We start from the raw sequence: 12,925 nt of genomic DNA on the forward strand, positions 1-12,925 counted from the left end.
TTTAGGGGGAAAAGAGATCCTATCTTGCAAAGCTGTGTTTCAATAAATAAAGATGAGGTGCAATGTTATAATTTTGCTCTGTAAGCTATGCTTTTAGCTTTTCATACTCCTTGGTTTCATCCTTTTAGCAGTATACCTCCTGCTGTCACACAGGCTTTGAAAAACATTTCAGATGCTTAAGAAGCTCCTTAGTCATTTCTGAACTCATAGTCATTCTTTGTTACTATTAATATATCCACTGGTGATTTTCTTCGAAAACTAAATATTATATATCTATCCATTTGCTATAACCCTTTTCACGAAGGAAGATTGTCTCAAAGGGCTTAGGATTTACTGTGAATTCTAATGATGGTGTATTTTTGTGGGTAAATAAAGCAGAAATAGTGCCATGGGATCTTAAGTGCCTCCTGAACAGACGGACGGGACCTTAGTTTAGCATTTCATCCAAAGGACGGCATCTCCAAATATCAGTGAATTGAAGTGTTTGCCTACATTTTGTGAGTTCAAAGTCCCATAACCTTCCGACTCAAAGGCAAGAGTGCTATCGGCTGAGCCAAACTGACAATACGTAGGGAAAATATTGTATTTTTTGGGGCAAAATGAATTCTAAATTTAAATATGACTTCTTAATTCCCTTTTTCAAAACAAATGGAAGAAACCGGATTGCCTGAGTGGTATTTTATTATTGCTATGTTCTTAACAAATTGTTGGTACAACAGTTTATTTATTTCATGATTTTCTGCTGCACTTTGATTCAATGTTTAGCACACCCTGGTCAGATATCATGGGCGTCTGATGTAGAGATAAACACTTTCTTGCAATAAACCTTTACCCCAAACACAAATATACTGCATTAATGTGACATTTCTATCGTTCACCCAGGCTGCCTTTATGGATTCTCTTTGTATTACTGCCAATAAATGCCAAATTGCGGACAGTTTTGTTTGGAGGATCCTAGTTTTAGATTGGTAGCGTTTGTTTCATATCAGAATCCTTACAGTTGTTACAAGAATGAAGTCTTTCACCTCAGTGGTCTGAAATGGATTCAACTTTAACCCCTAAAGTGAAAGGATTAATGTACCAAACCCAATGTGACTTCAAGCCTTCCACAATGGTGACTAATGTAAGATATGAGATTACACAGACTGTACAGCATCGTAACACATCATTGAGATCAATTAGTTAGTGCCAGTGTTTAGACACCAAATATATAACATTTTAAATGGGACTGAAAAAGTCAACCCAGAACAATACTTTAAAAGTCTTTTTAAAAAAGATTCTTAATAAACATAATTTGCAGCTCATATCAAAAAATAATTTTGTAGCTCATACTAAAACATAACTTGCAGCTCATAATATTTCTTTGAAAAATACACTGAAACCAATAGCCTTGTGTTTTTATTCATTTTTATTTAAAGCTAAATAACTGATTTAGAACTTGAAAATCTACAAATCAATTTCTAATGATTTTGGTACTAAATCTATCTAATAACTCTACACACCAATATGAAGAATACAATCACCAGGACTCAATTGAGATATATGTGTGTATGTGTATGTGTGTGTATATATATATATATATCAGTCAATTTTAAACCTCAAGTAAATATTGGGAAAATAAATTATGCTTTGTTTCACTAAAAAACTATCAGATTTTTTCTAAAAATAACTTCACACATCTTACAAAATATTTATTTTGTTACTCAGGAATACAAGCACATTTAGATTTAAATGAAGAAATAATAATTTCCGTTTACCTTATACAGCAGCAATAATATAACTATTGGACGTAAATTATATTTGTCAGATCAACGTGTCTGAGGCAAGAACTTGTGGAAATTATATTCAGTCCATAACCTGACCAATTGTGAGATGAAAGATTATAGGATTAAAATGGAACCCATTTAATGAAATGTTGCGAAATCAGGAATGCTATAAAGGTATATATCTCTGAAACCTTAGAAGTGCTGCCTTATTATTTAAATTTTGTAAACATAAAACGTGAGAGCAGCTTAGCATCAGGAGAACAAGAACAAACTGTTTGTGCAGAACTTTTCCTGAAGTTAAACCTTTGCACTTCCTGTATCGTTGTGAACAAGGAATATTGTTCTCAAGCCATTGTCTGTTGAGTGGCTTCCAATCAATCATTTTCTCAAGGGAGAGCAACTCCATGTAGCCTTCACATAATGCATCTGTGCCCAGATTTCTCTCAGCCAGGTTTTCCAAGCACAGTAAACCCTGTCTTACCGGACTCCGGGTATCCGGAATTCATACCTAGGCTTTATTCTAGCTTACTGTTCATGGGATTCAAACAATTACAATGCTAGTATTAGCATTTACCGGCATTTTTCGGCACTCAAATAAGCCGACAAACGACAACAGTAACTTGCATTTATATAGCACGCTTCACGCCAGACGGAGTCTCGGAGTGCTTAAATACCGTTGCTGGCATTTTAACCTTAGCTTAGCTGGAAATTCTGCCTCCTCTCCCATTGGTCTGACCAGCTAGCTGGGATGTTCGTGTATAATGCAAAACAACCCGCGTAAATTGGAGGGTATTATTAAACATGCGGAGGTATAAGATTGAGGATGGCAGAAGAATTTTTTCCCCAGCAATTGAAGGAGACTGTAACTTCAGAACAAATCTGCGGAAACACTACTTCAGTGAGGGAGTTGTAAACATATGGAACAGGCTCCCTAGTGAGACGGTACAAGCCGAAAGTGTCAATTCTTTCAAGAACAAATTAGATAGATTTATGTTAGCAAATAATATCTCAGGATACAGTATACAGTTTGGGACACGACATATCAAGCGACTGCCAGGAATGGTGGAAGGCGAACTGGATAGACTTTAGACTTCTTCCGCCAGCAAATTCTTATGTTCTTCACTTAGAAGAATCCTTTTTACCTGCTTTTCATTTAACAATTTTAAGAATATAAGAACATAAGAAATAGTAGCAGGAATAGGCCATTCGGCTCCTCAAGCCTGCCCCACCGTTTAATAAGATCATGGCTGATCTACTAACCTAATTCCATTTACCTGCCCTATCTCTGTATCCCTTAATCTCTTTAGTTTTTAAAAAAAATTTGATCTCAGTCTTGAATATGTTCAATGACTGAGCATCCACAGCTTCTGGGGTAGAGAACTCCATAAATTTACCATCCTCTGAGTGAAGAAATGTTTTCTCAACTCAGTTCTAAAAGGCTGACCTTTAATCCTGAGACTATGACCCCTAGTTTTAGATTCTCCAACAGGGGAAACAGTCTCACACTATCTACCCTGTCAAGACCCTTAAGAATCTTATAGATTTCTATAAGATCACCTATAATTCTTCTATATTCTAGAGAATATAGGCCTAGTCTACTCAACCTCTCCTCGTAGGTCAACCCCCTCATCCCAAGAACCAACCTAGTGAACCTACGTTTGCATCCCCTCTAAGCCGAATATATTCTTTCTTGGATAAGGAGACCAAAACTGCACAATATTCCAGGTGTGGTCTCACCAAGGCCCTATACAATTGCAGCAAAACTTCCCTACTCTTGTACTCTAACCCCTTTGCAATAAACGCAAACATGCTATTAGCCTTCCTAATTGCTTGCTTTACCTGCATCCTAACTTTCTGTGATTGGTGTACAAGGACACCTAAATCCCTCTGAATACTAACACTATCTAGTCTCTCCCCCTCTAGAAAATAATCTGCTTTTCTATTTTGTCTATCTAGGTGAATAACTTCACACTTCCCCACATTATACTTCATCTGCCACCTTCTTGCCCACTCAGTTAACCTGCCTAAATCCCTTTGCATCCACCTTGCATCCGCCTCACAGTTTATTTTCCCACCTAGTTTTGTATCGTCCATGAATTTAGATATATTAAGCTCTATTTCCTCATTTAAGTCATTGATGTTGACTGTAAACAGTTAAGGCCCAAGCACTGATCCTTGCTGCACTCCACTAGTCACAACCTGCCAATCTGAGAAGGACCCGTTTATCCCTACTCTCTGTTTTCTGCCTATTAACAACTCTCCGATCCATGCTAATATATTACCCCTTATTCCATGAGCCCTAATCTTATGTAGCAACCTTTTATGTGACACCTTGTCGAATGCCTTCTGAAAATCCAAATACATTATACCCACTGGTTACCCCCTATCTAACCTGCTAGTTACATCTTCAAAAAACTCTAACAGATTTCTTAAACACAATTTCCCTTTCATAAAACCGTGTTGACTCTGCCTAATCATGTTATGACTTTCTAAGTGCCCCACGATGACGTCCCTAATTATAGACTCTAGAATTTTCCCTAACACCGATGTCAGGCTAATTGGTCCGTAGCGGTGTTACGTTTGTGATCTTCCAATCAACGAGAACCATTCCAGATTCCAGTGAATTCTGGAAGATCATAAACAAAAATCTTGTGAAATGTATTTCAAAATTCTCTTGAAAAGAGGAGGGTAAGGGGTGACCTGATAGAGGTCTTTAAAATGATCAAAGATTTTGATAGGGTAGACATAGGGAAGATATTTCCACTTGTGGGGGAGACCAAAACCAGGGGCCATCTATAGTCACAAATAAATCAAATAGGGAAGAAATGTCTTCACACAGAGAGCAGTGGGAATGTGGAACATGCTCCACAAGGAGTTGTTGAGGCAAATAGCATAGATGTATTTAAGGGAAAGCTGGATAGGTGCATGAGGGAGAAAGGAATAGAAGGTTATGTGTGAAGCCTTAGTTGAGGAAGGGGAGGAGGAGGCTCATGTGGAGCATAAACACCGGCATAAACCAGTTGGGCCGAATGGCCTGTTTCTGTGCTGTATATTCTAATGGATTCTAATGTAAAATGAATAGGATGGTAATGACTGTGTTGGTCTAATCCACTGCTTGACTGGAAGGGTCTGTTCTGTCTAATTAGTGTGGAATTCTTCAATGCTCACTTCATTCACTTTCTTGTTACTCTGTAAAATGACAACTAGTCATTTGGGACCCAGTTCCAATATAAATTAGTCCTATCAAACAAAGATGAGAATAACAGTGACTTGTTAACTACATTTAAACATAGAGAGGAATTTTTTCCATTTTTCTCTCTCCTTTTAACCTTCTGCCAAGTTTGATCACATCTGTTATCTGAATATTGGTAGTGTTCAAGCTTTTCTCATTCACGTCTTTGTTTCTAAAAAAAACCTCTAGGTTAAAAAGTTTCAAAAGTCCGGACATCCCTCTGTGAATAAAAAGCAAAGTGCAATTAAATAAGAACAAAACCTTAACTTGTCTGACAATAATAAGCTTATAACTAGATCTTAATAGGAGAAAGGAACTTCTGTTATGACAGAACGTCTCTGATTATGAGATTCAAGCTCTTCTCAAATTTATAAGGAGTTTTGTTGTTGCAGCCAAAGGAACAAAGACAGTTCTGAATTATCGAAAATGCCCTCAATAATCCTCCACAAGCCTTAGATAGTGAGTTTAGTTTTCCATTGGTGTCGACTGCTTTATGTGATGCTATTGTACCATTTATAGTACCAATGCTTACAGTGGTTCACGGTCAGTTCAAGTGCCCGGACGCTACCCTGTGTGAGGGACTATACAAACACAAGTTATTGTTGTTCATGGTTTACTGATATGAGACTTTATATGCAGTTCAATGATTTGCCAAACCAANTTTTTTTAAGGAAATCCTTTGTGTCATAATATATTGACACAAATATACCCTCTTCTCTTGAAAAGAGGAGGATAAGGGGTAACCTGATGGAGGTCTTTAAAATGATAAAAGGTTTTGATAGGGTAGACATAGGGAAGACGTTTCCACTTGTGGGGGAGACCAAAACCAGAGGCCAGGAGGAGGCTCATGTGGAATATAAACACCGGCATAAACCAGTTGGACCGAATGGCCTGTTTCTGTGCTGTATATTCTAATGGATTCTAATGTATTCTATATTACTTCCTAAATGCAATGTTCAGTTATTGTTACTTTTTAGGTGTCAGCCTGATGCAACCTGAGTCAGACGTTTGTGGATTCACGTCCCACGCTGGACTTTGAGCTCATAGTGTAGGCTGACACTCCAATGCATTGCTGATGGAGCCCTTGATTGCTGGAGCTGCTATTCTTCAGTTGAGACATTAAGTTCCATCTGCCTGGTCACAAAACTGACCACAAATTGACATTAAATTAGCAGTTCTCACTTAGAAAGGCAGCAAGCATGGTTGGTGTTGAAAAATGAAATAAATAGGACTGATGTAATGGGCTGGGGAAGAAGTTAGGTTTAAGAATGTTGATTGGGTTGAGCAGAGTGAGGTTAGCACTGCAATATACCATTGCCACAACCATTGCTGTAACTGACTTGGGAATGCTTGGCACTGGATACGTTCAGTAAGTGCTGACAAAAGTGGAAAGTTCTCTATTCCCCAGCGTGAATATTTCTCAACTTAATGAGCAGACAGAAATCCAAAATCTGATTTGTAAAGCAGGATTTTTCCCAATAGATGCACATGCTGCCAAGTCTGGTAAATGAGAGAAATTATCCCTTTTTAATTTTATACTTCGTGAATTTTCAATCTGTTCTGCGGAATGTTTTAAGAAGCTGTCATAAAACGTATTTCTAAGACATTCAGATTGCTCCATCTTATTTAAATGTGTTTGATGAAATCAATAAGGATCAATATGTATTTGAATTATTTCTTTGTTTGAGTACAGGTGTTAAGCAAGTGCCAGGAAAAGACATTCACACTTCATACATCCTAGAGCAAATTTCTGAAGTGGTGAAAAGAACATTACTTTTTATTTATTAAGAGAGTGAACTTATAGCCAGTAGGATTGATTCTAAATAAATCCAGAACAAAGAAGATGGACTGCCAACTCTAGTGTATGATTCACATAACACAAACAAGCCTGTCCGCCACTGATGAGGTGTGTGAGTGTATTAAATACTTCAGATGACAATCCTGGGTTCTATTCATAGTATGGTTTATTTCATGATATTTTCACAAATCCAAGTGGTCTGTTCATTGATGTACCAGCTTCAAAGATTAGAACCACGATGCAAGCTAACAACTCAAATTCTACCAATTAAACCGCACCTGAAATAAATATTTATGTTAGTCATAAAAAGACTTTCTATTTCAAATATTGAGTCTTGACACAAGACGTATCTTTCAAGTGATTACAGGCTGCGTGTCTCGGTACACACCCACATAACAGTACTGTTTTAGTGCCACAACAATGTTTAATTGGATGAATAAGGCGCTACGTCTCAACTCCATGAAATACTGACATGGTGGCATCCTCCCTGAAGTCAATTGGTAAGTTGAAGCGTTCATATTTACAATCAAAAATTATAGCACAGATAAAATATAAATACAAGTTATGTTCTCTAATCAGTCCTATAATTGAGCCTCATAATAATAATCCTTGCATTTGATATAGCGCTTTTCACGTCGGGAGGACGTCTCAAAGCGCTTCACAGAATATACTATATATATGACTGTATATTTGTGGGCGAACGCGGCAGCCAATTGCGCACAGCAATGTCCCACAAACAGTCGTAGATTGAACATGACAGATTTATTATTGTTTTGTTTTGGAGGGATTATTATTAGGTGTGTGGAGTAAGGAAACTTGCCAAGGTTTTGCCCTGCCTGGAATTGAACGTATTGTGGAAAGAAAAGTAATGCCACACAAGACCTCCCTGTGTTGAGTTAGTTTCAGTTTTTCTACACTTGAAACTGATTAAATTCTTAAATATGTTAACACTGAATGACTGAAAATGGGAATTTTCATAAGATCATATAACATATGAAGCGCGTTATGACCAACGAGTCTTCAGTTAGGAAGATAAAGCTCGGAAGTGAGGACCATCACTGGATGATATTTCTACAGCAGTGGGATGCAAGAAGGTTATTGAATTCTTTGAAGCAATCAATTATGACAGATCTCCTCATCCCAGTGAGCCCTGTTATTATCAAATGATTTAAACCAAGATAGATGGAAGCTCCTGTCTAACTGAGGAAAGCCTGAGACTGCAACTAAAATGTGTGGAACACCTCTTTCTGACACCAAAGATTAGTTAGTTTTAAATATAACTTAAGAGCCAGGAATCCATTTGGTGTTTTAATAATAATCTTTAATTTGATACAGCGCCTTATCACGTCTTCGAGAAATCTCAAAGCGCTTCACTGAATATACTGTAAAGTGAATTGGCTGTACATTATGTGGGGTTTAATCTCAATGAATAGCTTAAGGAAAATGAATGGACAGTTCAATGACTTTCAAACTTAAGTTGAAAACTTCTGTTGATACAGACTGCAGAGGCAACCTGATTTATGCTGTTGCTAGAGTATGGATTCGGTTTCCAAAGTACTTCATGTTAGTAGTTTTGGGAATGGGCTCAGGATCAAATCAATGCCATTGAAACCTCAATTATATCGCACTTTTCATGTTGAGTCAACAGGAGCGACATTGAATAATTGGTAACTGCACTATAAGGGAGACATTACATTATTGGTCTCGGAACAACTTACATATTCCTCAACAGTTCAAAATTGTTTGTTATGAAATCATTTATAACAAGGAGGTTTGGTACAACATCAGAATATTTCATTATGAATTAATTCAGAATTTCAGGCTTTGTAAAGTACTTTGAGATGTCCTCCTGACATGAAAGACACTAATAAATGTAAATTATATTGCAACTGGGCCTTGCAAAATCTGTTCTTCTGGATTCCCTGAACCTATACTGCTTAGCAATGAATTTCATTATTGCTGGAATCCACTTTTTTTTGCATTTTGATTATTTTTAATAGAAAAAATGCTGTCCTCACTTGTACACTATAAATGTAGTTGTGTATTTCTGTGCTGTTATGTACTTTTATTTGTTGGTGAAAGATTAGCAATTCATTAGATGACTTAGGCCATCAGTGGAAATGTGTTTAGGAAAGTTTTCAATATTAATTTTGTTATTGCAACCTTGATATGTAACTTTAATTGTTGCTGAGTCTATTTCAATTAGGTGTCAGAACAGATTTTTCTTGTATCCTTTAAGCATACACAGTTGGCAGAGATCCCAAGTGAATTATTTTCACAAGGGAAACTAGCTATGTTAATATATTAAACCATATAAATGTATTTGGTTCCACATAACTGTTGCTTTTATCAACACTCACTAGATATGTTGTGCATCCCCTGACAAATACAGAAGAAAGTATTCTATAAGCTGTTATTATGGATAAATGGTGAATACATAGAGGGATGTATATCTTATTCTACTATAAATACATTTTTTTTCCATAAAATAATTGAAAATAATATGTTTTCAAATGTAAATGTAGGATAGGATTGAGGCGATGGTTAACAGCGATGTAACTATGCCAAAGCAATCTTCTTTGCACAGCGCAATCTCAACTTAATAACTTTCTTTCCCATTTTGGTTTTAAATGGCTTTGATCGGAATCATGAGCCAGTTTTCCCCTATCCTTGGTTTCCTGCTGGATGTGCTTTGTCAGGGCTGGTGAGATAGTGTCAACATCCCATTGATCTCAAGGTGCTAAAAGACACTTTATGGCAGCAGCCTGGCTCGTCCTAGTAGGTAAACAGTTGTAATTTTTAATTGGATTTTAAGGAGCAGATGTGATGCTATAAACAAATTAATGGCAGTGATTAAATACTGTAGTAACGCTGTGTGTGATTAACATTTGCAAGGTGTATTACTCCTTTAAGTGAACTACACAACTGCTTGGTATTGAGCCACTTGTTGGCATGAAATGAAACCCAATACTTTGTGGCCATCCCATTTCACAGTAAGCATGGCTCGTGTCGTCTTAATCACACAATATCATTTCTGGAGGACACTAAGGATTGCTCATACTGTTTCCTGACATCCTCACTGAAGGTGACGAAGCATAGAGCTCAGAGTGGAAAAAAAGTCGCAAAAAAAGAGCAACAGCATAAAATCATTCTTAATTTCAGATCGCTCAAGAAATAATTCTCCTTTTTTTGGTATTGCAAAAAAAATTAAAACCCAAGCGTTAAATCAACACATCTGTCATCATTTAGTCTGGAACAGAAATCTCAGTGAAATCATGAAGAAAGTTTAGGAGCATTAACATTGCAGTACTTTATAAAAATGTGCTTGCGTCAGAAATGGAAGGATTAATTAAAGAGGCTGTCAGTGTGAAATGTGTCTGATTAATAAAAACCTCATGAATAAGAAAAGAATTGCAATTTTTTTACACTGATCTCCCCATTAGCATACAAATGGGGAGCCTGTAATTAAATTGAATCAGCTGGAGGGTATTTGCATTGATGGCAGAAAACCATAGCCATTTGTAAAGAGGTTACCAATGCTTTAGTTTTCAATTCATCCCTATTCTTTTTCTTTTGTAAACTGATAAACACATTTCTTGTAGAAAAGCATCTCCAACAAAATCTTCAAAGGCCTAATGAATGCCTCAAGGAGAAGTGAATATTATTGCAAATCAACCTCTACTGACTTTTATCTTTTTGGGGTTTTCTGCTTATGTCTTTAGCTTTATTAGCTAAAACAATTGTCACTCGTCCCGACGTGAAAGGCGCTTTACAAATGCAATTTTCTATTGTATTTAATACAGTCTAAGTATATAACTCTTTTCTTATGTAACTGTGTTTCAGTTGTTGTGCTTTTTTAGATTTTATATTTAAGGCAAAGCCTCCTGGTAAGGATATTCCAGAAAATAAATTTCTAATTTAATGACATCAAAGGCAATAGTTATTAATGTCGCACAACAGAAGCTCATCCACAACGCAAGATACACCTAGCATTGCTTGCAAAATGGACCATCCATTCAAATGCAGTAATCACAGAACAAGTTTAATGTTGTGTGTTAATCTATTGTGCTTTATAATTTAGAATGTGATGTAGTGATTAATATCAATTGTCCAAGCATGAAACAGTACATCTAGAGACTTTCTTGAGACTTGTTCACTCTGCCTATCGAGTTGATCCCAATAATTTATTAATTTGACCTTTCGCTTCAAATCCTGTCTGAACAATGTAACTATGTGAATTAGCATGTTTCTTGGAAACTTCTTAAACATACTTAACATTAAAAAATTATGCGGTGACCCTTCCCCTCGTTAGACAGCCATCATTTCTTCTGTACGTTGCAAGCTATTTTGGGCAAACCAAGATCCTTTAAATAAACTTAGCTCACAAACTTCAGCAGAAGAAAGATATTTCTTCCATCGTTCCAATGTGTATTTATCCTGAAAGTTTGTGGTGGTCAAATCGCCACAATTTTGCTGTCCATTGAGCTGTGAATAGATATGGATGTTGACAGAAGTCTTTCTAGTCTGGAGCCCAGCAATGAGCATCTCTGCTGTTGCACACATCCCATTGCTCAGATTGCCCATTTCATAACCTAAACAACATGTACCGTAATTACCTCTAATGCATTTGCCCAGCTGTATAAATTCAGACTCTGGTGATCTAATGTGCAATTCTAATTTTTATATTCTGCAATAGAACTAAAAACAGTTTATTGATCTTGAGTATTTCAGTATTTTGTAATATTTAATGGAATACTCAAACTTCTTACTCCCCCAAAGATAACCTGGCAGGTAAATTATATATTTACTTTTGTTTTTTGTTATTAAACCTGTTTAAGAGAACTGCCGCGCATCAGATCTTTCTCGTAAATTATAACCGGTTTGCAAGGTGCTGGGCTTTCAATCATTGAATTCTCATTTAATTCACTTGTCTCCTTCAACTCGATGGTGCTTCAGATCCAAATATGTCCCTTGTCTGCTTGAAATAAATAAATGGCCTTCCATCAAAACATCCCGGAACTTGAGCCAAATCCAAGGTACTAAAATTTCTATCCTTTCTACCAGTTCAATGACAAAGTGATCTCTTGGCTCAGATCCTGAATTACATCGACTATAAAAAAATACAAGCTTCTTTGACACTGAGCACAGCAGAGTTTTACTGCAACACTGTTTGGGTGAACTCTACCTTCGGCCTCTGAGTTTCATTCCTCTGAGTTTCGCCCATAAAATATGCAGTTGATTCACTTTACAGTATATGCTGTGAAACGCTTTGAAGACCTGAAAAGGCGCTATATCAAATGCAAGGATTATTATCATTATTCCTTTCCTGCTTGATGACTGGTGGATGGGCTGAATGTTATTTCCACAATTTAAACAAATCAAAATTCAAATATTTCTCCTTTCTTTGTGCCATCGGCTTACTTCATCAAGCTGAGAAATCGTGAATTGTTCTCTTGCACCTCTGAGTAGTTTGGCGAGCATCTAAGAAAAGATACCTGCTACCCTCTCAGTTGTGGAACGATGCGCTGAGTGGGAAGATTATAAGGAGATGGGCAATGCAACATCAAACGAAGCCCAAATGCAGAGCTATTTCTGTGTTGCTTAATCCTTCCATGCCACAGCCATGACCTGAGCCAATTTTGTTCAGAAAAAAGTTGTCAATTTTGCCTCCCATGGTGTTACATGGCATTGTTAAGGCAGTGCTTGCTGTTCTGGTTTAGATCTAAGTACCATACATTGATCTAGCTGGAGGGACAGCCTCTAGCTGTGCAGATTGTGACTGTGCAGGGCTCTGCAATAGAACGTGTGGGATCTTGTTGAAATTTCCTTCCTACCCCACCCCCCACCCACCCCCCGCCTTTTGAAAGAACCAAGTGCTGTTTGATTCAAAATAGAAGCAGCTCAGTGTACACATCTGAACAGCAGCAGCCCACATTTCTGTGGAAATAGTCTGAACAATTGAAACGTTTTATAATAAGTGTAGAATTTATATCACTCGATGCGCATCAGTCAAGTGCTCCCCACTTTTCTTTCCAATGCCACTCATTAAATGTCTAGCAGTTGGGCTCCACTCAAACAGTCCACCCACTGCTCATGTTGAATTTGCTCTTTACAAGGGAGGCCTTTGTA

This window comes from Callorhinchus milii, unplaced genomic scaffold, assembly GCF_018977255.1.
Source record: "Callorhinchus milii isolate IMCB2004 unplaced genomic scaffold, IMCB_Cmil_1.0 Scaffold11, whole genome shotgun sequence".
Taxonomy (NCBI): Eukaryota; Metazoa; Chordata; class Chondrichthyes; order Chimaeriformes; family Callorhinchidae; genus Callorhinchus; species Callorhinchus milii.